Source organism: Ochotona princeps, chromosome 2 (genome assembly GCF_030435755.1).
Source record: "Ochotona princeps isolate mOchPri1 chromosome 2, mOchPri1.hap1, whole genome shotgun sequence".
In the NCBI taxonomy this organism is placed as follows: domain Eukaryota; kingdom Metazoa; phylum Chordata; class Mammalia; order Lagomorpha; family Ochotonidae; genus Ochotona; species Ochotona princeps.
In genome coordinates this window covers 131,457,554-131,485,224 of record NC_080833.1, presented here as the reverse complement: position 1 = coordinate 131,485,224, position 27,671 = coordinate 131,457,554, and the positions used below count along the sequence as shown (strand labels likewise).

Below are 27,671 nucleotides of genomic sequence, written 5' to 3'. Positions count from 1 at the left end.
GCCCAGTTGCCCACTCCCATTTGACACAGATCAGGATGGCCTGTCCCAACAGAGGACACCCCAGTGGACAGCTCCCTTTTGTTACTAGATTGGTGAGACAGTGACAAGGCCACTGGCCAGGACTGCCCTGAGCGGAGCGGGAGTGGTGGCTGTCTCTGCCACCGAAGGGTGACACACCTGCTGCTTGCTAGCGTGGTGGGGCCTCTGCCTCGGGAACCAAGTATTCCATAACTTCACCAGCACACCCGTGCTGGCCTGCCAAGTTCACTCAAAGCAGAAAGGGGGGTAACCTAGATTTGTCAGTCATCAGCAGGACCACTACCTAGACCCATCTCCTCCACCTCATGCGGCTGGCCTGGTGAGCTGTGCTGAGTCCTGACAGCCGTGCCAGCCACAAACCACAGGCATGGGTTGGCCTATGCCTCTCCAACAGCAGGGTGAGCTGGGAAGGGAGGCCTTGGTCAGGAACATTCTGGATTCTGGAAAACCCAGTCAGGGAGGGCCCCCCACCCACCCTGGCAAGCTCCTAAGCCAGGAGTCAAGCAGGACGCCGGAGGCAACAAGATGACAAAGCCCCTAGGGCTGGGCGCTGCGTTCTGCCCCCTCACAGAAGCATGTCAGCAGGACACAGACCGTGGGCTGGGAAGTGACAGAAGACCCACGCGAGGGACACAGCAACCAGAGGACCCCCTGGCCAGTGTAGATGAGAAGGGCAGAAGGCTGCGGAGGTTGCAGCCCAAATGAGGAGCAGCCCTGGACCCCGCAGCCTCCTAGCTCAGGCCCTGCAGTTCTGCCTCCGACTGGGCATGGCTGAGGGGCCGGAGAGTCCGAGGCGGCCTGCCCTCATGGCCCAAGTCCTGTTCCTCGTAGGTGGGGTTCAGGTGGCCCATGTCCAGGGGGCAGAAGAGTCTGCGCTCGGCTCCTGAGTGGCTCTCCACCAGGGCCTCCAGGCTGGGGAAGTCGGCTGGCAGGTGCTGGCAAAGGAAGGGGTTTCAGCATGGGGGCCCCTTCCTGTGGCTTACACCCAGCGCAGCACCCTAGGGCTCAGGCGGCATGTGGGATTGGGGCAGGGCCACAAACCACTTCCTCTTGCACTCACTACCTGTCCAGAAAAGCCCCAACACTCCAGTCTGACCCTGGCTGACACCCAAAGGGAGACTCAGGTTGTGCAGGCTTAGGCAAGGTCATGCCCCTCTGTGTGGGTTCTCCGCTTGACTACCCACCGGCTAGGGTATGGGGAAGCAGGATTTCTAAGAGCCAACATCCCAGCAGAAATGTGAAGTGTCACTCAGCCCAGCTCTATGCAGGGTGCCCTCTGGGAGCACCCTTTAGATTGGAGACCCTCAGTGACCACGAACCCTCCAACTTTTCCTCCAAGAGCTCTTTGCTCAGGCCTGGACCAATGAGGAAGGATCGGGAGCAGGGTAAGGGAGGTGAGATAAGGAGCAGGGCCAGCTTGCACTGTGATGAGTGTTAGGCCACCAATGGGGCAGAGCCAGGCCCCTCCTGCACTCACCTCCAGGCAATAGCAGCCCACACGGTTGCAGAAGACCTGGTCAGGCACCACGCCACACTGTGTCAGCACCAACAGGCACCACTGGCTGCTGGTGCCTGGCTCTGGCCACAGCAGGAAGGCTCCAAGCATGTCTCTCTGCAGCAGGGCCAGGGCACTGGGCCTGGGGGCTGGAGGGTGGGAGAGGCTGTGGGCAGGACCCCTAGTTTGGGGTAGCTTTAGGCAGTCCCCCTGAGCAATGGACGGGTCCTGGAGCTCCCCACAGCCCTGCCACCAAGGAGGTCTTCTCATTATCTCATTTCACATTTAAGAAGACTCAGGTGGCCCAAGGTCTGCGGGGCTGGGGAGCTTTGTCTGTGCACAGAGATGGGGCTGGTAAGAGCGCCAAGGGGAGGGAGAGTCCGTCCCCTCACCCTATCCCCACAACAGAACTAAGCATCAGACCAGGCCAAACCTCACGCCCCTCCCCAAACCTGGAGATGCCGGCGGAGGCCCAGATGGTCTCCGTCAGGCTGCCCTCGCTTTCCACCAGGCATGAGGAGCCTCCAGGACCCTGGGGCCATGCCTCCCACGCAGCAGGAACTGTGGAGATACCATTCAGGGTCAGAGGAAATAGGGCCTCCCCCTTCCTACGCTAGGCCCGCACTCCATGCAGGCCCCAGCATCCCAGATGGGTCTCCTCCCAGGGCCTCCCTGCCCTGACTTGCAGGCACACCCCGCTGTGCAGCGGCACCTGTGCAAGCCCCAGGCACTCAGACTGGGTACACAGGCACAGGTACTTCCACATTTGCACAGAGGCACCTGTCTTGAGGTGCAGCCACTGCCCTGCAGCACAACCCATGCCAGCCATGCCCTGCGATGGACACCAGTGCGCTGGGGCAACTCACAGGCCTCACGTGCCGACAGCTGCAGCTGAGCCTCATGTGTGCAGGCCCAGTAGGCCCCACAGAGGATCACCTTGCTATGGATGGCCTTCTTGTGGACCAGTGTTGGGGAGCAGTAGAGATTCCCCAGGTGGCCGTGGCGGGTGCCCCCTCAGCCCTCCAACTCTGACAGCTCCTTCTAGGGCACGCAGGGAGAGGCTGTGGGAAGGCAGACTTGGCCCCAGCTACCCGGGTGCAGCCCCCAACACTCCCCCAGTTCTCTGCCCTCCTCCTGCCTGCCCTTGGCTAGGGGCACTGCATACCCCACTGCCCACCGGCCCCTCTGCTGGCAGCTGCCGGAAGGAGACCAAGGCATGGACGTTCTGTGACAGCTGATCCCAGCTGAAGGGTTCCCGCACTAGGTCCGGTTGGGCCCGCTGCGGGCTTTCGGGGCTCATCCCCTGTGGGGGCCTGGCAGGGCTCAGGTCATGCCCTCTCCTCAGGGTGCTGCAGGAGGTAGGCGAGCTGGAAGGAGCGGCAGAGTAACAGGTGCAGGATGTGGATGTAGGACAGGCAGAAGCAGCTCCCATTGGACGGGGCACTCGGTTATCACCACGGTTGTGCACAGCACCTCAACCAGGAGTGCTGTCTCACTCAGCCCCGGGAACCTCACCACCAGGCCCCCACCCCAGCCTCCCTCACTCAGGAGCAGAGGTAGCTGCCCTGGGGATCCTGCCTTCACCCTGGAGAGGGCGCCAAGAGTTCAGGCCCTGGGCTCCAATCCTGGCCCCATTCCTCAGGAACAGCTGGGTGACCATGGCCTTCTCTATGATCCTTTGAGGAGTTCATGAAGTGGCCCAGCAGAGGCACCAGACTTGTGTGCCGACTGCAAGACATGCCACACACTGGAAGACTAAGCACCAGGTCGCGGGCAGGGGTCAGCCTGGATCCAGCGTGGAGCTGCACGCACACGGCAGCAGTGAGCAACAGCCTCAGCTTCTGCCTGCCGACCCTGGGGTCCTGGGGCTCTGCAGCTGTCTCGCCTAGAGCTTTTCAGATGGCCCTGTCCCCACCACCCCAGTGGAGCACTCGCAGCCCAGCCTGGTCCGGCCTCTGCTCTCCAAGAACTCAGGCAACTATCATTAGGGACAAATGGATAGAGGGATGGGGATGGGGAGGGTGCCGCAGGAGCCTCAGGAACACGGAGGCTGAGCTTCAAGGGCAGACAGTGTAGAGACAGGACAGAGGCCACGGCACAAGCAGAGGCCTGGTGCTGGCTGCACTCCTCGAAGCCAAGCACAGGCTCTGGCCTGCAGGCTGCCAGGGACCACTAAGGCCACGGAACTGCTCTCCAGAGCCTCCAAGGTGATATGTGGACAGGGGCACTGTGCTTGCAGGCAGCCATGCCTGAAAGGCCACCTGATGCCTGGCCCATCCCCTTCTCCATCCTTAGCATCACCTCCCCACCTGCCCGCCTTATGGCCCAGGCACCTATCCTGGCTGCCTGCCCACGAAGAGGTGGCAGAACAGCTTGCTGGCCGGGCTCCGTGGGTTCCGGGCGATGAAGGCAAACTGGCAGTCAGCTGGGCACCAGGTGGAATAGAGGATGTGCCTCAGGGCGTGCGCCATCAGAAGCACCTGCGGGTCGGGGGGCAGGGGTGCTCATGGCCTCCATCAGGCCAGCTCTAGCCATCTGGATCTTGCTAGGGGCTGTGGCCTTGGGATGTGCTAGCCTGTGGGTGGGGTTGTGACCCAAGGGCAGAACTTGCACGGACCACTGGGTCAGAGACAGGCAGTGGCGCAGGCCCGGGCTTACAGCCTGGCCTCTGAGGCACATGCCAAGGGTTCAAGTCCTAGCCCTGCCATACCTCCTCCACATGCCTTGGTGTGACATGGCTCAAGTGAGGAGACACTAGTCCCTCTCAAACAGGTGGTGGGTTTCACCTCACGCTGGCAGCTCAGTGCTTGATGCCAGAGCCCCATGACATGCCTGGACCTTAGGTGATTGAGGCCCACAGTCACTGGGAGCACAGCACAGTGTGACCCATGGTCAGGGTCCGTTCTGTACCAGGAGAAAGAGTGGGCCGTCTCCAGCACCAGGGTGCCAGGAGGAGGAGTGGGCATCTCTGACCCCAGGCTCAGCAGGGCTGGGGGAGCACTCCCTGAACCCACCCCCATGTGCACCCCAGGAGGCAGGGCTTGAGGACAGCCCCAGGGTAGATGCCCCTCCCGGAGCCCTGAAGCTCCTACATCACGCTCCCCACTGTAGATCTTGAGTCCCTGGAGGCTGAACTTGAGGATGACGGCCCGGCGGTGGGGACAGTCCTGGGTGGAGCGTTGGCAGGAGGAGTTAGCATCACCTGCCCAGCCCAGCCTCGGGGCGCCGTGAACCCACTCTGCCAGCCCCAGGGGCCAGGGAAGAGTGGGTGGCTCCTCGCTGACCATCCCCATCAGGGCCACACTGAGAATCTCCCGTGGTCTCCCAGCTGCGGGATCCCGCACAGCCCCGAGGGAGGGGGTCCCGGGCCAAAGGAGCTATATTCCCTGGGGACAGCTGGCCTTGGAAGGGCCCATCCTCCCGCCAGTCGTGGCCCCCACTGGGGGCACCTCCACCTTCAGCAGCCACAGCTGTTGCTGCACCAGCCACACTCTCCTGGGAGTCCACGCCGTCCACTGGGAAGGAGCCCACGTACTGCTCAGTGGTGGCGTGGCAGGGAGCAAGGAAGGTGGCAGGGGTCAGACGCAAGCCCCTGGCCACCCTTCTCCAGATCTCCCCGACCCAGACATACTCTCTGCTCAGTCAGGCAAGCTGTGGGCTCTGCCATGTCCCTGTGGATCCCCTCCCTCACCTGTACACACACACACACACACACACACACACACATCCCACTCCAAAGTCACTGAGGGGAGACCCGGAAGTAGTTCCTTGACCCTCAGCCTCCCCTACCCAGACAGGGCCACCCACATGCCAGGGCACCCAGGCTGGGCAGTCCCACCCACCTGGGCAAACTTGGTGATGCACCTGGGCCGATACAGGGCAGGCCCGCAGTCAGAGGCCCTCCGGCCCCCTGCCCCCACCCTCTGCATGGCCTTGGGATGCCCAGCTTCAAGATGCCCGTGAATGAAGGCTGTAGGGGGCGAGGGAGGGAAGGGGAGGAGTGTGGGTTCCAGGCAGGCGAGCCGCGCAGCTCCTGCTGAGGCCCCCAGGAGCTCCTCTGCTCCTTCCCAGTCCTTTGTCCACTCATCCAACAATACCCCAGGCCACAGGCGCTGGGGACACAGACTAGCAGGCAGTGATCGCTCTATTTCACATCACGATGAGGAGAAAGACACCACATTACACACCGCTTGATATGATAGGCTGCACCGTGCCCGGCCCTGCCAGGAGCAGAGCGAGGACGGGCCACTTGCTCACTTTGTTCAGCAACTCCAACGCGCACAGAGCTCAGAGCCTAATGCCACACGGCCTCTGTTCCCAGCGCTGGGGGTGGTGGCTTTGGTGGTGGTGGGTAGACTGTAGGCAGCACCTGCCTGGGAAGACATCAGAGGGGTGTGAGGGCCTCAAGCTTGGCCTGTAAAGGCAGGCGGCAGGTGGGCAGCTGGACTGAGGCAGAGCCACCCCGTGGCAGTCTGATCTGGTATGTAATCAGTCTTCAATGCCAAACTGGGGAGCTCTGCTTTGTGGGCAGTGGGGAGCCAAAGCAGGTTCTGGGGCAGGGCAGCCCATGGGGTGGCCACGAGCTGGATGGGAGAGCTAAGGCTGAGAGCCTGATTTAGGCACCCTGGCTTATTTGGCGTGGCCTGGCCCCGGCCCTTCCCAGAACCCAATGCAGACCATAAAATCCGAACCGAACTGAACTTACAGTCACCCAGCATCCGGGTAAGGAGAAGGTGGTCAACCTCACACACATTCACTTGTGGGCAGAGAAGCGGCCTCCGCAAGCATCCTCCAGCCACCCCAGCACTGAGTCAGGGCAGGGCAACCAATGTGTTCACACCAGTGGGCTACCCATCAGTGAGGGGCACAGTGCATCTTCCCAGCGGCCCAGGAATCACCTCCCCTCAGTCTCCCCCCAGGTCCCCTTAGCTGCATCTGACAGGGACCCTCCATGACACTAGCCAGCCTGGGAGCTTGTGCAGGTGCACGGGCCTTCCAAAGAGCGGCAGCTGCTTTGCGTCTTGGCAGCCAGGGTCACGGTGGGAACTATGCTGCCCAGCGACAGGAAGCGCTCTGGGGGGCCCTCCCAGCCCAAGGCCTCCCCCTGCTCTCTGGCACCTCTGATGCAGATCCCAGTGTACCCCCGCTTTCTGCACTGGTTAGCTGTGCAGCTGGCACAAAAGGGGCTTAGGGCTTCAGGCTCCCCCTGGCTTGAGTCCCATCTGGGGGCTGGGATGGGCGAAAGAGACCAAGACCACCAAAGAGACAAGGAGCAGAGAACAAGGGAGAGATGGTGGGAAGGGAGGGGTGGGAAGCCGAGTGGGGGGACACCCTCAGGCTGACACCCCTCCCCACCCCTGGCACTGAGAGGGCAAGGGGGTGCAAGCCAGCCAGGCACACTGGTAGGCTTGCTCTCCACCAGCCCCTGTGTGCCCAGGGCTGTTAAAGCCTGCCTACAGCCAGGCTCAAGCAGGAGCTCTGGGTGGCTCCAGCGTCCAGGCGGGGGGGGGGGGGCTCACCCTCCCCCTGCACCCTCACCTGATCCTAGCTCCCCACCTGCAGAAGCTCTGGTCCTCAGCCTTCTCTGAAATCAGGTGCTCTTCCTCTCCCTTACCCCCTCCCTTCCATGGCTCCATGGGGAGTTGGGGGGCAGGGGAGGGAGGGAGGAGGGGAGGGGCGGCTGGGACGGGCTGGGACCACTTGGACAGGGTTGGGCTTTGCCAGGTGGCCCGGCTCAGGGACAGAGGGGCGCCCCTCCAGGGTCAGGCACGGAGGCCCCTCTGCTGCACACAGCCGAGCCTAGGGCCGAGGGTGGGGTGGGACTCAGGTATGGGAAGGCACCTGCTGGCAGCAAAAGTGGGGGTGGTGGGGTGCAGCAGGCGGTAAAACCAGAGCCCTGGGGCTCTTCTCTGAGGGACAGGCACCGTGGCTGGCGCTCTCCTCCCATGGACAGGGGTCCTCCGCGGCAGTGGGCTGTGTCCTGGCCTGGTCAGGTCCCACTGGGGCGCTTCCCTCGCCAGGGGACCTGCAGCTGCTTTGAGACCGAGGTCCACGCAGCCGGGCGCAGCAGTTGGAGGTGGGGTCTGACAAGGTGGGACCCCCCCAGGCGAGTCATTCCCCCTGCCTCAGTTTCTCTGCCGTGCGCTGATCTTGGGGTGGCAGCAGCCAGCCTCGTGGTTGCTCCCTAACACAAAGTGCCCGCTTCCGCGGGGCACAGGGGCGCAGCGGCGCGGGGGCGCAGGGGCGCAGGGGCGCAGGGGCGCTGGGGACGGAGTTAGTGATGGAGAAAACGCACAACTGAGAAAAGAGCACGGGTTGCGTGCACGGAGCTGCGGGGTGCAAAGCTCGCCTGGCCCCAGGCCGCACGGGGTCCCCTGCGTGGGCTGCCCATGCCTCCACCCCGCAGCCCGCCTAGCGCGGGCCCTGGGAGCCCAGTGTCCTTGCAGAGGCTAGGCCGAGCTGCCCAGTCAGCGGCCGCTTGGGGGCCTGGGCACCGCCCATCCCCATCCACCACACCCCACACTCCCCCTTAAAGGGTCTAATGGGGAGTCTGTTGCTGGACTGCAAGCCCTGAGTCCCCCAAGGACTCATTCCCGGGGCACTCCTGTGGAACCCTGACTCCTGCAGTCCCTTGCATAGCTCCTCTTCCTTCCGAGAAGCCTTCCCATACCACCACTCTGTGGAACCCTTGTGAGTCCTCGCTTGCTACCCATCTCATCCTATATGTAACCTGGCAAGAGGCACAGAACAGCAGGGTCCCCACCCCGCACTCGCGGGACAGAGCCCTGCTCCCTGGTCCTTCAGGGATGCTGTTTGGACCCATCCTCATCTCTTGCAGCGGCTCCCAGTGCAGGGCCTGCTCTGTGCAGGAGGGGTGACAGTGCCACCCCGCCTCCCTGAAAATGCAGAGGTAGTAGGAGTGGCGACCAGTGCTGTGAGCCAGGTGCCCTGGGGGAGCCAAGAAATGACACAGTAAACCCGAGTCGGCCAAGCTGCTCATGTGGATAAAACCAGCGGATTGCCCGTGCACCTGCCCAGCACACAAGAGGCGAGTGTAGGGCCGAGGGGCAAGGGGGCCAAGGGCCTGGGGTGTGTGTGGCTAGGGCCGCGTGGGGCAGTCACCCTGTGCCCCAATTCTTTGGGAGTCTTACCTGTCATGCTAGGCCTGGCTCCGAGCGCCCACATGCTAGCTGATGCTAGAACTGCCAGGCGGAGTTTTCGGACCCTCGGCTTGGCCCAGCCAGGGCCGTTGGGGTCCTTGGGAGGAGTGAACCAGCAGATGAAAGTCTTGTCTCTTGCTCTGTCACTCACCCTTTCAAATACGTAAATCTTTAAGCAAGCAAATATTAAAATTAAATACTGACTCGAACACATTTCTGATAGAATTTTAAAACAGACAGGAATTTCAGGTCGACATAAGAAAAGCCCAAGGACTTGCATGTGACGGAGAAGGCTGAGAGGGGACACTGTGCCTCTGTTGCAATGGGTTGAAGGAGAGAGGACCACCTTGCAAGGGGGGCATGCACTGGGGTTCAGAGACATTGAAATCTACACACACACACACACACACACACACACAGTGCCTACCAAACCACATCTGGAACACTGTGTGTGAGGTCAAGTACGTGACCTTGCCCCCTGACCTTGCTGCCACCCCTGGGCTTCTTCCGCTGGCCTTCACCCCTCCTTGGAAATACGGTATCTCCAAGCCAAGTGCATGTAGACATTTTGAAGCTCACTCCTTCATTGTCACTTAGGTGTCAATGTTACCACTACCTGGGCTGACTGAAGTCAGCGGACCTAATTCCCGGGGCACACAGTGACTCCAAGTCCCTACCATGACTGTGGCCCCATTCACAGTTCATTGGAGGTACACACTGCCCTTGGGGGTCAGCCAGCTCCTGGCAGCTGCTGCCCAATGCCTATCCCCTGTGCATGCCAAAGCAGCCCTCAGGAGCCACCGGGAGCAGGGTCGGCCAGCTGTGGGGTTCATGACTCACTTGTGTAGGCAGCCCCAAGGAACCGCCCTTGTTCCGCCAGGGAAGGGATGGCAGCGGAGGCAGGCGGGGCCGGTGAGTCAGTGACAATTACTGAACTGCACAGGTGTCAGCCTGTTGTCACATCCTTTCTCCCAAATCCCAGAATCTGGCGCTGTTGTTGCCAACTGAGCGGTGAGTGGGCAGCGACACCGGTGGAGCGCTGAACCTGGAGCCAAGGGGGTGAGCTCAGGCAGGCCTGGCACGCGAGCGGCTCCTCACGCGCACGCACACGCTGGCATCTCCTTTTCCCCTGCGGCCCCACCCCATCCGGTCCCTGAGCACCCCTTGCTGATCCCTCATAAGTGTGCTCATGGCTGTCCCTACAATCCATCCAGCACTGCCCCCCACAATAAGTGACCTAGAATGGAGATTTAAAAAAATTGTCAGTGCTACAGACTGGATTGTGTCATCACCTCACCAAATCTGTTTTGAAATCCTTCCCATTAGGATCCTAACGTTGTAACATAACCAGAATTGCAGGGGGTCTTTGCAGTCTGCTGCTTCACACCCCTAGCTCACAATGGCCAGGGCTGAGCTGCAGCCAAAGCTGGCAGCTTGAAGTGCCCCCCAACATGGAAGCTCAGGTACTGGAACTGTCACTGCTGCCTCCCACAACGTCATTAGCAGGAAACTGCAGTCCGGAGCCAGAGCTGGGAATCGAACCCAGGCATGGCGCTGTGGGCTGCAGATGATCCAGACCAGTGTCTTAGCTGCCAGTCTAAATGTCCACCCCTGAAGAGGTAAATTCAAATAAGATCATTTGTGAGGGTTTGCTGTGCGCCTGCACACATCTGGTCTGCAATAAACAAGCCTGAAAGACTGGTGGGCGCAAGATACGTGTTAGTGTCAATAAGTGTCCAAGCCAGAGGGCAGGCCACAGACTCTAGTTCAACTCTCTGCCTTTCCCGGTGGGCCAACAGACTAGGTGCTTATCCAAGGTCACACCATTAGTGCCAATTTCAGCAGGGACACAGACCGCAGGGCCTCTCCCTGCATAAGGGTCAGGGCCAAGGGCACCATCTCCTATTCTGCAAGTGAACGTGCCCTCTCTGAGATCAGATGATAGCGTCCCAGGGCTTCCTCGGACCAGCCCTTGCACCCTAGTGCTCTTTCTGGATGCCCATCTTTGCCATCACAGAATGGCATGCCAAGCCCCACCCTATCTGTACGGTTGAAGGCCCAGAAGGTGGCCTCTCGCTGCCTGCAATCCAGCTGAGGCAGAGGAATAGAGAATGGCCCCTGGCACTTGAATGAAGACTGGAAACAAAACAAAACCACCCATCAAGTGCCTTCCGTCTCTCTGCGGCCTGGCTCTTCGTCCACACCTCTTACCCTCCTGGCTTCTCTTCTCTGGGGCCTGGCTTTGGAAACTCAAGATGGTCTATTTCCTTTTTTTTCTCCACTCCTCTTTTAACAAATAAGCCCTTAACAATTAAAACAAAACAAAACATAAAGCCTCATATTACGGGTCAGTGTGGTGACATAGCAAGCTAATCAGCTGCCCACAGCTCTGGCATTCCATAAGGGGGCCAGTTCATGTCCTGGCTACTCCTCTTTTTTTATGATGCTATTTTATTTTATGATACAATTTTATAGGCCCTGGGATTTCCCTTGCCCCTTCCCAATATCCCTCTCCCTGCCCCCAATGGTTTCTCCTATATTATTATAATAGTATAGTCCTTTGCAATAGGTCATAGTCCGTCATTCTGCTGTTTAAGTGTATCCTCATATTGTCCCATTCCACTGCTTGCCCTTCTATTATTAGAATACTACAGCTTTTCATATATAGTCATAAGTTCATTATTCTGCTATTTAAGTGTATCCTGGTATTGCAGGCATGGACAATGGCAAAAGGTGCACCATCCTATTGTCAAGATATATTTAATAGTTTTATTAGAAGTCCATCTGTGATTTGAAAGTAGAGATGCACACTGCATTGTATCTTCACATCTGGATATGATAGTTTCTATTACATAGTTACATAAATGAAAAGCCACAAAACAAAATCAACAACAGGAATAAAGTTAAAAAAAAATTTACAACACCATGGAGTCCAATAACATGCCACTGAATAACCAATATGTAGATGAAGAAATGCAAAAAAAAAAAAAAAAACCCTTCTTGGAGAAAATGGTGCTACTGTATGATCTATGAGTCAGTGAAGAATTTAATAAAAAGAACTATTTTGAAGAAAAATAAAAATATCAAAACATGGATTGCAGCAAAAACAGTACTGAAAAAGGCTATTGATCTTACAATTTGCATGAAAGTTGCCTTATATCAGAGAACATACGATGTTTGTCCTTTTGGGACTGACTTATTTCACTGAGCATAATGGTCTCTAGTTGGAACAATTTGGTCGCGAATAGTAGAATTTCATTCTTTTTAATAGTTGAGTAATATTCCACCAAGTGGATGTACCAGTTTCTTTATCTCTCTTCTTTGGACGCACATCTGGGTTGCTTCCATGTCTTTGCTATTGCAGACTGTGCTGCTGTGAATACAGAATCACAGATCCTGTTCGCATATGCAGAGTTCATTTCCTTTGGATATATTCCTAGGACAGCTGGGTCATATGGCAGGCTTATTTCAGTCCATACTGACTTCCATCGTGGTTGTAATAATCTACACTCAACAGTGGAGAAGGGTACCATTCTCCCCACATTCACGCCAGCAGGTGTTATTAGTAGAGTTGTGACTGTAGGCCAATCTCACTGGAATTAGGTGAAACCTCCATGTGGGTTTCATTTGTATCTCCCTGACAGCTAGAGAGCCTGGGCTGCTCCACCTCTGATCCAGCTCCCTGCTTATGGCCTGGGAAAGCAGTGGAGGATGGGCTATGGCTTTAGGACCCTGCACCCCATGTGGGAGAGCTAGAAGAAGCTTCCAGCTTCAGATCAGCTCACATCTGGCCGTTGTGGCCATTTTGGGGAGTGAACCATGGATGGAAGATCTCTGTTACGTTTACCTTTGAAATAAAAATAAATCTTTAAAAAAATCTAATTTTTGAGCCTGGAGGCATGGCCTAGTGGCTAAAGTCCTTGCCTTGAACACCCTGAGATCCCATGTGGGCACCGGTTCTAATCCCGGCAGCTCCTCTTCCCATCCAACTCCCTGCTTGTTGCCTGGGAAAGCAGTCGAGGACAGCCCAATGCACTGGGAACCTGCACTCCTGTGGGAGACCTGGAAGAGGTTAATGGTTCCTGGCTTCGGATCGGTGTGCACCGGCTGTTGCGCTCACTCTGGGAGTGAATCATCGGATGGAAGATCTTCCTCTCTGTCTCTCCTCCTCTCTGTATATCTGACTTTGTAATCATAAACAAATAAATCTTTTAAAAAATCTAATTTTAAAATATGCCGAGTAGGAGCTGGCAAAGTTGCACAGCATACCAGGATGCCAGCATTCCAAATGGGCCCCACTTAGACTCCCAATTGTTCTACCTCCAACCAGCTCCCTGCAATGCCCTGGAAAGGCAGTGGAAGATGGTCCAATCTGTGCGACCCGGAAGCAGCTCCTGGCTCCTCTCTTGCTCAGTTCTGGCTGTTGCGGTCATTTGAGGAGTGAAAGTGGATGAAGATCTCTCCCTGGTTCTTTCTTTCTTTTTTTTTTTAAAGATTTATTTTTATTACAAAGTCAGATATACAAAGAGGAGGAGATTGAGAGAAAGATCTTCCGTCCGATGATTCACTCCCCAAGTGAGCCGCAATGGCCGGTGCACACCGATCCGAAGCCAGAAACCAGGAACCCCTTCCAGGTCTCCCACGCGGGTGCAGTGTTCCAATGCATTGGGCCGTCCTCAACTGCTTTCCCAGGTCACAAGCAGGGAGCTGGATGGGAAGTGGAGCTGCCGGAATTAGAACCAGTGTCCATATGGGATCCTGGGGCGTTCAAGGTGAGGACTTTAGCCGCTAGGCCACGCCGCCGGGCCCTCCCTGGTTCTTTCAAGCAAAAACAAATTATTAATATTATTAAAGATTTATTTATTTTCATTACAAAGTCAGATATACAGAGAGGAGAGGAGAGACAGAGGAAGATCTTCCATCTGATGATTCACTCCCCTGGTGAGCACAACGTCCAGTGCTGTGCCCATCTGAAATCAGGATGCAGGAACTTCCTCCAGGTCTCCCACGTGAGTGTAGGGTCCCAAGGCTTTGGGCCATCCTTGACTGCTTTCCCAGGCCACAAGCAGGGAGTTGGATGGGAAGTGGAGCTGAGGGGATTAGAACTGGCGCCCATATGGAATCACGGCACATTCAAGGCGAGGACTTTAGCCGCTAGGCCACGCTGCCTGGCCCTAAAAAATATTTTTTAACACGCCGAATAAAAAAACTCGCAGCCCTTTTGTATTTTGTTGCCAGGTTTTATTGCTTCAACTGTTAGTGTACAGAACTGGTAGGCGAGTGAAGGACAGATGAGCAGTAACTAAGTTTTAGCCAGGTCTGGGTTTGTCCATGACTTATTACCTTTAACTGTGGGACAATTTAGCTAAATTCACTTGCTGCTGAACTCTGAGGTAGCTTTGAGAATTTGATAAGATGCTTTAAAGCATGTAGCATTAAGAAACTATAACAGCAAGAGCACTGTGGTTTGGAGGCTAAGACCCTGCTAGTTGGTACCTGTGTTCCCCATTTGAATGACTGGGGGTTCATCCCCACACTGCTTAGGATCCTGTCTTCCCACGAACACACACCCTGAGAGGCAGCAGGGGATGGCGGCTTGATTTCCGTCACCCATGTGGGAGACCAGGATGGATGTCTGAGCTCCCGGCTCCAACAGGGCCCAGCTGTTGTGGGCACCTGGGGCACCCGCCAGCTGACAGGAGGTTTCTGCCACTCAGTCTTTCAGAGAAACTTTTTTTCTTATGGGAATGCTCTCTGAACCTTGCTTTTTTTTGTCCGAATTATTTTACTTTACTGGAAAGGCAGATTTACAGAGAGAAGAGACAGAAAGATCATCCATCCATTGGTTTACTTCAAAAATGGCTGCAATAGCTAGAGTGGAGCTGATCCAAAGCCAGGAGTCAGGAGCTTCTTCCAGGTCTCCCATGCAGATGCAATGTCTCAGTTTTGAGCCATCCTCTAATGCTTTTCCCAGACCACAAGCAGGGAGCTGGGTCAGAAATGGATCAGCCAGGACACACAATAGCACCCATATGGGATTCTGCTTGGAGCTGGAGGATTGGCCAGTTGACCCAACATGCTGGCCCAAAACACCAATGATTTAAGGAGCAAGTTAAGTCTTTGCTAGGATTCTACAGTGTGTTAGTAACTGCAATGTTACCAATACAGTTCAATTTTCCTTGAAATAATCACAATGCTTCTAAGTGATCATTCTGAAAAACAAACAAACAAGGGTTGTGGATTTTGAGCCCACTGTTTTCAAATGTGGAAGTGAAGACTTGGGGTGATGAAGTGGATAGCCAAAGTTACACAGATGGTGAATGACACATCCCATGGACCACCATGTAGGACCACACACAACCAGAGACGTTAGGATACTCGGCTGAGTGGTGTACCACAATTACGTCAACTGTAACGTGGGAATTGAAGGGAAGCTGCTCTTTTAGGGGTCCAGTAGGTAGGATACCCTCGTAGCACACTCAAATCGTTTCAATTCTCAGCTCCAACTCCTGGCTCCATCTTGCCATCTAATGTCACCACAAGGTGACCTGAATTATGTCCCCAGGGCCAGCTTCCACCCAGCCCATCCCAGCTGCTGCAGGTATCTGAGGAGTGAACACTGCAAAGGGACTCATTCTGTCTCTGCATAATTTAAAATGCTTTCACTCGACACACTATTTCAGTGAGGTTGAGTCACACCAAGTTACCTAAAGGAGTCATGCTGCTATGCAAACAACCTCATTGGAACTAAAGCTCTCCATCAGGAAAATGGACGCATGAGGATGATGCAGCCTGGGCCTCAGGAAAGCCTGGTTTCTGCTGCTGCTGGACAGCTTCAAAGACTGGATGAGTAAGATTCCCTGCAGAGTGGGCCCGGTGGCATGGCCTAGCAGCTAGAGTCCTCGCCTTGAATGCGTCCCGGGATCCCATATGGACACCAGTTCTAATGCCCGGCAGCTCCACTTGCCATCCAGCTCTCTGCTTGTGGCCTGGGAGAGCAGTTGAGGATGGCCCAAAGCTTTGGAACCCTGCACCCGCGTGGGAGACCCTGGAGGAGGTTCCTGGTTCCCGGCTTCGGATTGGCACAGCACTGGTCATTGCAGTCACTTGGGGAGTGAATCATCAGACGGAGGATCTTCCTCTCTGTCTCTACTCTCTGTGTATCTTTGTAATAAAATAAATAAATCTTCAAAAAAAAAAAAAAAGATTCCCTGCAGAGTGAGTGTGCAAGCAGGACTTCCAACTTCCAGCTCATCCTGACGAAGCAACAGCACGTCCAAACAACCCACTCATCTGACAGTCCTCACTGGGAATTCCCCATGGCCTTTTTTGCAACGCCAAGTCCACAGTGCAGAGTAGGATGATAAAAGCTGAGACACGCATCGTGGCTCCGGGCGGGGGACAAGATCATGCATGTGCTGGCGTCCCGTAAACTTGCCCCCTCCCACGCTGAGGGTGACTCCACTGTGAGGACAGGATTTGAGGGCAGCCGTGGCATCTGGACGATGTCCTTCAGGAGTAAGGGCAGTCCAGACACTTCTCAGTAATCTCACACCTAATTTCAACAGCACAGTCAAGACAGTGTTTTTAAATATGTTAAAATTTAAAAGACACTCATACTAATAAATTTGAGTATGCAATTTCATTTCCAAGTCCTTTCCTTTTCTTGTTTATACATACTTATTTTTAAGATTCATTCATCTATCACTGGAAAATCAGATTTACAGAGAGGAGAGACAATGATCTTCCATCTGCTGACTCACTCCCCAAGTCACTGCAACAGTCGGAGCTGAGCTGATGCAAAGCCAGGAGCCTGGAGCCTTTTCCAGCTCTCCCACGTGGGTTCTGGGTCCCAAGGCTCTGAACTGTCTTTCACTGCCTTCCCAGGCTACAAGCAGGGAGCTGGAAGGGACATGGGGAAGGTGGGATAAAGAACCTGCACCATACAGGATCCTGGTGGATGCAAGGTGAAGATTTCAGCCATTAGGCTACGGTGCCCGCCAGGCTTGTCCTTTGCTTTTCTTTCTTTTTTTTCATAAAGTATTTTCACTGTTGATTTCAAAGAAAGGCAGGCAGGCAGAGCAAGACAAGCAGACAAAGGAACACCCACTGGCTCATTCCAGAGACCACAATGGCCTAGAACTGGCAAATCGAAAGCTAATGGCCTGCAACTCGCCTCCCACCTGGGTATCAGCGAACCAAGGCATGACTTGAAGCTCCCAGGATGCGTATCAACAGGAAGCTGTAATGAGAAGCAGAGCTGCAACTGGAACCCAGGGACTCCAGCACAGAAAGAAGTGCCCCAGGTGCCAGCTTCATCACTGTAGGGTGCCTGCCCCATCTGTGCTTCAATGCCCTTCCTCTTCCCCAGGACTAGTCACAGGGCTGCTGGGCCAGAAGAGGGCGTCATGAGCGCCTCACACAATGTCCACAGCTCAAGAGAAAACTGCTAACCACTGTCCATAGCGCTCCAGTGTTTGCCAGTCCAAGAGCGGGACTTAGGATTTTTATCAGCCTTGAAGAAAATATGAAACGGGCCAGTGTTGTGCAGGTAGATTGAACCAAGGCTTACACAGCCACCATTCTCTATCGGAGTGATGATGCTAGTCCCAGCTATTCTGCTTTCAATCCAGCATACTGTGACGGTGCCAGGAAAGGCAGTGGAGGACGGTTCAAGTATGTGGGTGTCTGCACCCATGGGAGACCAAGGAAGTTACTAGCTCTTGGCTTCAGCTGGCGCAGCCCAACTGTTGTGCTTATCTGGGGAGTGAATCAGCAGAAGAAAGATCTGTTTCTTCCTGTCACTCAGATTTTCAAATAAGTAAATCTTTTAAAAACCCAGAAAACTATTTTTTTTAAAGATTTGTTTATTTTCATTACAAAGTCAGATATACAGAGAGGAGGAAAGACAGGGAGGAGATCTTCCGTCCAATGATTCACTCCCCAAGTGACCACAACGGGCCGGTGCTGCACCGATCCAAAGCCGGGAACCAGGATCCTCCTCCAGGTCCCAAGACTTTGGGCCATCCTCGACTGCCCTTCCAGGCCACAAGCAGGGAGCTGGATTTGAAGTGGAGCTGCCGGGATTAGAACGGGTGCCCATATGGGATCCCGGTGCGCTCAAGGTGAGGACCCTAGCCACTAGGCCACGCCGCCGGGCCCCCAGAAAACTATTTCTGAAAACTTCCAATTAAGCAATCAGCATCCAACAGATCAGAAATAATTTCCCAATAAAATAACGAATTCTAGACCCAGCGTGGCAGCCTAGTGGCTAAAGTCGTCACCTTGCACGCGTTGGAATTCCATATGCACCGGTTCGTTACCCTGGCTGCTCCACTCCCTTCCAGCTCCTTGGCTGTGACCTGGGAAAAGCAGCTGAGGACGGCCCAAAGCCTTGCGAACCTGCTCCCACGTTTGAGACCCAGAAGAAGCTTCTGGCCGCTGGCTTAGGGCTACCTCAGCTCTGGCTTGTGGCCACTTGGGCAGTGAACCAGCAAATGGAAAATCTCTCCTTCTCTCTGTAAATCTGCCTTGACAGTTAAAAATAAACAAATCAAAAAAAAAAAAAAAAAAAAAAAAAGGACTCCGAACTGGCATTGTGGTGTAGCAGGTTGTTTATCCTGGTAATGCCAGCATCAGATAATGACAATGGTTTCACACCTTTGCTGTTCCACTTCCAGTCCTGCTCTTTGTTAACACATACATAAAATCACAAGCAGGGCTGGTATTGTGATAAAACAAAGTAAGCTGCTCCTTTCAACAACACCTATTCCATATCAGAGTACACTAATTTGATCCCAGCCCGCCTCCAATCCAGCCCCCTGCTCACACGCCAAGGAAGGTAGTGGAAAATGACCCAAGTGTGGGAGGAGCCCGAGGGCGTTCTAAGCTCCTGGCTTTGCTTCAGACCAGGCTGGCCATTGTGACCACTTACGGAGTGAACCAGCAGATGACAGGCCTCCCTCCCACCCATCCTCTCTCGGCTTCTCCAATACAAATTTTTTCTTAAAAATGAAGGTGGGGCCTGGTGACGTGGCCTAGTGGCTAAAGTCCTTGCCTTGAACGCCCCAGGATCCCATATGGACGCCGGTTCTAATCCCGGCAGCTCCGCTTCCCATCCAGCTCCTTGCTTGTGGCCTGGGAAAGCAGTCGAGGATGGCCCAGTGCCTTGGGACCCTGCACCCGCGTGGGAGACCCGGAGGAGGTTCCTGGTTCCCAACATCGGATATGTGTGCACCGGCCCGTTGCGGCTCAGTTGGGAAGTGAATCATCGGAGAGAAGATCTTCCTCTCTGTCTCTCCTCCTCTCTGTATATCTGACTGTAATAAAATAAATAACTCTTAAAAAAAAAGGTAAAGAAACACTGTCTTAATAAGTGGATTTTAAAAAAGCAAATAAACCAGAGTTTATATTTTAAAAAGTAAAGCAAAACATTCCACCGCAAGGAATGTAAAACTTAAAGTGAGGTTAATAATATTAGCAACTTCTGGGGAAACACTAGAAACCTTAAAACATAAGCTACTGGTCAGCAGCTTTTAAAATGTCATGTTTATTCATATTTTTCAAAATATATGTACATTTAAAAAAAGGAAGATTTACAACAGGAAAGATTGCCTACGTGCAACACAATTCCAATAATTCATGATGGGATCACACATGATTTCAATGGAATTTAAGCCAATCTTCTTCAGTCCATTTCCCACAGTTTAGGCTGCAGAAGGGATCCCAGCAGACAATGAAAGTGGAATGAAAATGAAACAAACACCTTTTGTCTCTGGTAGCACTCACGGGGCCAGAAGATGTACAGTAAAAAGTTTAAGACAATTAAAATAGTAAGTGCCACAGGGCGGATAAATGATAACCAGACACTGGAATTTCTCCAGGTAGAAAGCTAGTACTACTTAACACAATTTCACAATATTGAAACAAATACAAGTAAGAAAGGGGTAGGTAGTAGGGCTTCATTTACTTATCTGATTTTAATATCTCAAAAAAGAAGCCACTTGCTTAATATCAAAAATGCCTTGGAAAGAAGACAGGGGAAAAACCCAGAGATGAATCTCCAATCTAGTTTATTTTAGCAAATTGTTTGCTTTTCCATTTAACATTTCTATATTAGCATTGAGGGAACTCTCCAACACTTCCTTATAAAAAAGGTGAACAGGAAATGACAATTCATGCTCCAAATATTAAAAGATATATTTAAACATTTGATCAAGATTTCTATGTTTTGATTTTTGGTAACCAAGTGACACTAGAAATCACAGATTCAATACAGCCTTATACTTCCCCTTCAGTCGAAAACCAAGTGGTACAGAAACTGTGTGCTGCTGTTCAGGGAATACAACACTAGGCTCTGTGAAAAACACCTAGAAAATCAGTGTCAAGAGTGGCCCCCAGGAGCCGCCAGTCCTCAAATTAAATGAGATCACTTCACTTTTGGCTTACTTCCAAAGCTAACATGTCCTGTATTTACGGCCGGAGAGGAAGGATGAGTGGAGTGGTTTGTATAAATAAGATCACTATGGCTCTAACACAGCCTTCTCAGCAGGAGGGTCAACAGGCCTGTCAGTGCTATACTGTTTTTACTTCTAGCACAGGCTCGCATCTGATCTTGATGCTTTCTACAAATATAAAAACTGTTGCAACTGTTTACATAAAACTAGAAGGTGGGGCAGGGGGGAGAGCGCCAAGCTGCCCATAAAAAAAGTCTGGGGAAGGGGAGCAACAAAGGGCAAATATAGGTTACATGGTTGAATAAAGTCCAGGATTATTGCAGGAATTAAAATGACTCCAAGAGCAGGCACTGAGAACAGCACCTCAAGCTAGCCAATGCCTCCGTGTGTTATGTATAGTCCCCTTCTCATAATGCTCAGAGAGGAGGGGGAAAATGTAGTTTTAAAAACACCAAAACTAAAACAAATGCACACTGACCTTAGAAAATAAGATTTTGAATTCCATCATGATACCCTTATTTCCTATAAAATTTACTTTTTTGTCCTGAAAGATTTCGTCATGGTAGATTTGCCTTTAGTAGGCAGTTTCACTTCCTTTCTTGCTCTGGCTGCAGGCTTCTTTGAAGAGCCACCAGCGGGTTTCTTAGTGACTGGGGGGGGGGGGAGGCTGGCTTTCTTGGCTGGCGTCTTGGCCTTTGGAGGGGCTTTCTTGGGCAGAGGCCTCACTCGCGCCCATGCGGCAGCTGGAACTTTAGGTGCAGGCTTGGACCCCCTTTGTTTCATGGCTGCAGCCTTCCCTGGGGACTTGGCTGGGGTTTTCTTCTGCAATCTGCAGGAACAAAAAAGTAAAGATAATGACTTAATAAAGCAGAAATTCAGTCTGCCAGGACAGCCAGGTGCTCTGAAGAAACACAACACAGTAGACAGCACCTATGATGGCAATGTGACTTAAATACTTCCTAGTGACTTCAGTAAAACTGTTTAAAAATTCAGTCCAATTCATGGAAATCTATGCAAAATTTCATTTTCAGATTATTTTTCTTTCAACAAAGTATAAATATATACATTCAAACATATTTTGTATATACACAAATGTATACTCCTAGAGAGGCTTAACCGAAAGGTTTATTACACAGTGAGAGTTTCATTATACTCAGAGCCTCTGTATTTTCAGAGAAGATAAATTTCAATGTCACACAAAGAACCTGAGAATTTTGAGCTCTTAAAACACTTTTCTATCTTGGGCCCGATGGCGTGGCCTAGAAGCTAAAGTCCTCGCCTTGAATGCCCCAGGATCCCATATGGGCACCGGTTCTAATCCCGGCAGCTCCACTTCCCATCCAACTCCCTGCTTGTGGCCTGGGAAAGCAGTCGAGGATGGCCCAAAGTTTTGGGACCCTGCACCGTGTGGGAGACCTGGAAGAGGTTCCTGGTTCCCGGCTTTGGATCGGCACGCACCGGCCCGTTGCGGCTCACTTGGGGAGTCAATCATCGGATGGAAGATCTTCCTCTCTGTCTCTCCTCCCGTCTGTATATCCGGCTTTCCAATAATAATAAAATATTAAAAAAAAAAAACACTTTTCTATCTGAACCCTTTCCACAGTGGCACTTCAGAAAGTTCATATATATCATGAAAAATGTACACATGGATTTCAATGTTTTTTGGCATCCAAATAAACTTGTCATTTCCCATGAACATTTTGCAGCCCCCATACTCCTCCCCACACCACGCAGGGTTTCCACACACCCACACCTTCTTTTAGGTGGCGGCTGCTCATCCTCAGAGTCATGCTCTGATGACTCATCGTCATCTTCATCCTAATCCTCAGAATCCTCTGGCTCTTTCTTTGGAAACAGAACCCCTGGGCTGAAATAAACAAAAATCCATTACAGCCAGCAGTCCACACAGGGGAGAGTGTAGGCTTCACCTGCCCCACCCAGGACACAGCCCACTCCACCCCAGCTACCTCTGAAACAGCATGTTAGGTTACAAATGCCATGTTACAAACGATAAACAACTTTTTTCACCAAAAAAAGATCTGTTTATTTATTTAAAAGGGAGAGTGACACTCCACATGCTACATGCCGACAATGAAGGAATCATGACTGGTTATGAACTGTAACAATGTGGAGGAACTCAACGTGGGGGGAGGGTTTGGGTGAATCCCAGAGCCTATGAAACTGTGTCATAAAATGATATACATAAATGAATAATTTAAAAAGTAAATGAAAGGGAGAGTGACAGAGTCACAGGGAGAGGCAGAGACCTCTTTCAATAATTGACTGACTCCCCAGATACCGGCACCAGCCAGGACTGGGCCAGACTGAAGCCACCAGAAGCCAGGAACTCCATCCTGGTCTCCTATCTGGGTAGAAGGAGCCAAAACACTTGGGTCATCAAATGCAATCTTCCACAAGCATCTGCAAGCAGGAAAAGCGGGGCTCAAACTAGCCACTCCATCTCCCATGGGATGCTGGCAGCACAAGTGGTGGTTGTATGCACAACACTGGCCCCAATTTCACCTATTTTGAACACACATTAAAACTTAGGACAAATCCTGACAAGTTGCAGACTAGCCTTCATTGTCTTCTTCCTACCATTTCATGTAATTTACTATTTAATTAGTAACCAATTACAAATTCCTGACATGTCCAACACTGTGAGACACTGAGCACATAACCATGGAAGGTATATAAGCCAGGTAACAGTCGACACTTCAGTATACAGTTTTTGCCTTCACAATTCTGGGTAAGGACCTCAAAGTCTTTATTTCTTACAATCTGAAATTCACAAGGTAATTTTTTTTTCCCAATTAGTTTGGCATGAACTTTTTGAAGAGTCCCTCATACACCAAAAATACTCAAGAGCAATTTGGCAAGAACTTCTTCTTTTTTTTTTTTTAAGATTTATTTTTATTACAAAGTCAGATATACAGAGAGGAGAGACAGAGAGGAAGATCTTCCATCCGATGATTCACTCCCCAAGTGAGCCGCAACAGACCGGTGCGCGCGGATCCAAAGCCGGGAACGAGGAACCTCTTCCAGGTCTCCCACACGGATGCAGGGTCCCAATGCATTGGGCCATCCTCGACTGCTTTCCCAGGCCACAAGCAGGGAGCTGGATGGGAAGTGGAGCTGCTGGGATTAGAACCGGCGCCCATATGGAATCCCAGGGCTTTCAAGGTGAGGACTTTAGCTACTAGGCCACGCCGTCGGGCCCAAGAACTTGTGTTTTTAATTTTAATCTTTGAAAAGCAGAGTGACAGAGAAAGAGGGGGAAGGAGGAAGGGAGAAGGAAAGGTCAAAGAAAGAGAGGAAGAAGGGTGGGAGGAGGAGGGAGGGAGAGGGAGGGAGGGAAGCAAGGAAGCCTCTCCAGTATTAAGGAAGGCAGAGCTAGGCTTCCTGGGAGCAGTCAACATTCTCCCCAGTTGGTATTAGTCATTTAAAGCATATATATCATTTCATTTAAAAAAAGATTTATTACAAATGCTGGTTTACTCCCCAAGTGCCTTTACTCCCACAGCCACAGCTGTGCCAATCTGAAGACAGGAACCATGTGCTTCTTCCAGGTTTCCCACGTGGTTGCAGGATCCCCCAAGGCTTTGGAGTTGGATGAGAAGTGGGGCAGTAGGGATAAGAACCGGTGCCCATATGGGATCCCAGTGTATCCCAGGTGAGGACTTTAGCCAATAGGTTACCACACCGTGCCCTAATATCCTTTTTTTTTCTCCCGTTAAAGTATGAGTTAATATTCTGTAGTCACATTAAGACACTTTCCTTCTGTCCTTTTCTTTTTTTTTTTTTAAGATTTATTTATTTCTACTGGAAAGGCAGCGCAGATTTGTAGAAACAAGCAGAGACAGAGACAAAGACCTCATGTCTACTGGTTCACTCCCTAAGTTGCCGCAGTGGCCAGAGTTGAGCTGATTCAAAGCCAGGAGCCAGGAGCTTCCTCTGGGTCTCCCATGTGGGTGCAGGGTCCCAAGGCCTTGGGCCATCCTCGACTGCATTCCCAGGCCACAAGCAGGGGGCTGGATGGGAAGTGGAGCAGCTGATATATGAACTGACATTCACATGGGATTGACACTTGCAAGATGAAGATTTAGTCAATGAACCATCACACAGGCAAAGATACACAAAGGAGGCGGCAGGGGGAGAGAGATCTCCCATTGTTGGTACCCTCTTCAAATGGCCTCAATAGCGGAGATGACCTAACCCAAAGCCAGCACCTTGGGGCTTCTTTTGGGCCCCCCACATGGGTGCAGGGGCCCAAGGAATTGGGCCATCCTATGCTGCTCTCCCATAAGCAGGGAGCTGGATGGGAAGTGCAGCATCTGGGACTTACACTGGTGCTGGCATCTCAGGTGAAAGCCTAGCGTAACACGCCACAGTACAGGCCCTGAAGCATACATGTAATTTTCCAATATCTTACTGTCATTATCACTTAAAGATATGAGTATCAAAATGACTGCCCAAGAATCTCAACAATCGAGTGCTTCATTTGAAAAACAACTGGCTAGTAAACTCGATAGGACAGCAAAAACTCCAATTTAGTCTTTGTTTCAAATTCATTTAGAGGGAGACAAGGCAGGATAAAGAATGTGTATACACATGCTTGTATGTGCTTATACAGAGACCTTCTGTCTGCTGGTTCATTCCAATGCTCTCAACGGCAGGAGCGGGCCAGGTCAAAGCAACAAGACGGAACTCCATCTGGTTCTACCATGGGGTGGCAGGGTTTCAAGCACTTGTGTAATGTTCATCTGCTACTGCTCAGGACTGCATTAGCACAAAGTTGGATCAGAAGCAGAGAAGCCATGACTTGAATCAGAAACTCAGATGTGATGTGGGCATCCCAAGCAGCAGCTTAACGCACTGTCCAGTTACCTGTCCCCTCTCCTGTCCTTATATGGAGACCTTCTGCTTCAAAACAATATTGTCTGAATGAGTCTTCATTGTCATACACTTCCAGTTGTGTGTAACAGCAATAAGGGTAAAATAAATTAAACCAATCCTATAACCTAAAATCAGACTTTAAATCCACCATGGCCAATGCTTCCTATTAAAAGTGCTTACCTGGGGTAATAGGGAAAACAGAGCTGGAAGGTGCCACTGAATCCTTTTCCAGAGATCTGCTCCATTCACCCCTTCTTTTCACATTTCTGTAGAGTTTTCTTCAGCAAATGCACTGAACAAAAAATAGAACAACGTTGTCTAACTAGTCATGCTAAATCATTCTCTCAACCAGTTCTGTCTTCTCACATTAACTGACATATGCCAAGTCAATCTTTCGTAGTCAAAGGAAATTAATTCAGTGACCACAAACTAGGAAATAGTGAAATTAGAATGAAGGCTGCTGAATGCACTTCTCATTTCCCATGTGAGCAAACACCAGCCCACACAGCTTCAGGGACCACATGCTAACAAGACACAAAATCAGTGCTGTCTTCCACTCATTTAAAGAGGTGTGAGAGCCATACAGCATTGACAAAAATGAACATATATAACTCCTTATACACCAACAAAAAATATTGTGGCTTCTGAAGGTCTCACCAATTTTTTCAGACATACATTTATCAAAAGCATATTTAATGGTGATACAGTGTCTCAAAACCAGCTACCCTGGAAAGGCCAATATCCAAATTCATCTCTTAAAATATCTGGTTAATACAGATTTCATGAACTAGTCCACAGTGAGCTACATGCACAATCAAACGTTAAATATATATATATACACAGGTTTGCATGTATCTTACATAAACTAGTTTGCAAAGTAGATAGCAATTCTTGCAGCAATTTATTTATTTATTCATTGATTATATTGTATTACATGACACAATTTCATAGGTACTGGGATTCTCCCCCCTTCACCCCAAACCCTCCCCCCATGGTGGATTCCTTCACCTTGATGCATAACCACAGCTCAAGTTCCATTGGGATTCCCTCATTACAAGCACACACCATACATAGAGTGCAGCATCCCACTGTCCAGTCAAGTTCAACGGCCTCTTAGGGAGGCCCTCTCAGGTTTGAAGGCAGAGTCAGCAGAGCATCACCCCGATCAATTAGAAGCTCCAACATATCATCAGCAACAATCCAGGTACGATGAGACTGGTGCAGAGTCCACTGATTGACATAGTCCATCTTAGAGTTTCCCCTTGTCCAGTATTTCACTGCCAACATATAGCTGAGGTGGTTGATTGATCTACTCTATCTTTCATCTTTTCTTGATCAATGTTTTGATTCCTCCATTTTGTTCAGGGGAATCCCCAAAGAAACTATGAGGTGTTCCCAGTCCAGGCTCCTACATGTACTAGTAAGCACAGTGCCCGCCACAGTCCATCACCCCAATCAGCTGATGGTTGTAACCCCTGGGTTGGTTCTATTCTCAGCCCCGACCTCCATTGGAACCAATGAGTATTGCAGTCCTTCCTGGCTCTGCCCATCACACTGGTCCCTCACCTAAACCAGTGGGAGGTGTGCTGGTTGGGTGCTGCATTCCTACTGGCACAAGCCATTTCGCCTTGTTATTTTGTGTTTTGTATTGTTTTTATTGCAACCGAACCTGCCAGACCCCCACACAGTTCCAGCGCTCGGACTTGCCAGTGGATGACGTGAACTGACTCAGCCTGGTCTGCCCCCAACCCGAGCCAAATGTATGACAGTAGGTCACTTTCCAAAGCCTCTTCTGGGTTGTTTACCTCCATGCTTCCTGCATTTATTTGTAGGGTCAGTGTCCCGTCAGAAGAACTGTTCAGATTCCTCCATCAGACCCCTTCCTGGTGTCAGGCTTCACACATAACAGCGATTTATTTTAAAACATTAAAATATACATATTGCACACACGTAAAAAGACTTCAAAATTACCTTTTTTTGAAGATTATCTGAAGTATTTTGTTTCAGAGCTTCAATCAATAACCTAAATTGCATACAGTCTAAAACTGACTTGATTTCAAAGTGAAACTAGATGTTTCGGTAAACATTCTAAAGTAAGCAAAAATACATTAGTTAAGAGGTTTTGTGAACCTCAGAATCTATCTAAATGACAATAACATACGTGTCAGAAACAGCTTTACATTTATATAGCAAGTTCAATAACCCAGCTGGGCGGGTCCCAGTCTTCCAGGCAGCTCAGAGGAATCTCACTTGCCCTGCACCATCAAGAGGGCTGTAGGGGCTTCCTGGACGGAATGTAACTATCCCACCCCAGGGAACCCTTCTACCTAGCAAAGACATTCCAGACCTGAGAGGCGGGAGGACACCAGGGGACTCATACCTAAACCCCTAAGGACTGCAAACTGAACACAGCTAGGGCTCTCCCTGCTTCACTAAGCTCTCGCCTGGGATGGCAGGTGTGCAGTTCTCATAATTAAACTGTGCTTTAGCATTTAAAAAAGAAAAGCCGGACTTTTGATGCAATATGTGAGGCTGCTGCCTGCAGCACCAGTACCCCATATGGGCACCAGTTTCTTTCCCAGTGCCACCAGGAAAGCAGTGGAAGATGGTTCAAATGCTGAGCCA

At 51.6% G+C, this 27,671-nt stretch overlaps 1 long non-coding RNA gene and 1 pseudogene across 1 annotated transcript; both read right to left on the bottom strand.

The window, feature by feature from the left end:
• Positions 1 to 770: 770 nt before the first annotated feature.
• On the bottom strand, positions 771 to 5,463 carry LOC131478283 (SH2 domain-containing protein 5-like; annotated as a pseudogene).
• Positions 5,464 to 20,377: 14,914 nt separating this feature from the next.
• LOC131479625 (uncharacterized) lies at positions 20,378 to 25,369 on the bottom strand. Its single transcript, XR_009245015.1, has 3 exons — positions 25,227 to 25,369; positions 21,904 to 22,017; positions 20,378 to 20,979 (listed from the first exon to the last, which is right to left on the bottom strand). It is a non-coding gene; the product is annotated as an uncharacterized LOC131479625 (long non-coding RNA).
• Positions 25,370 to 27,671: the final 2,302 nt, after the last annotated feature.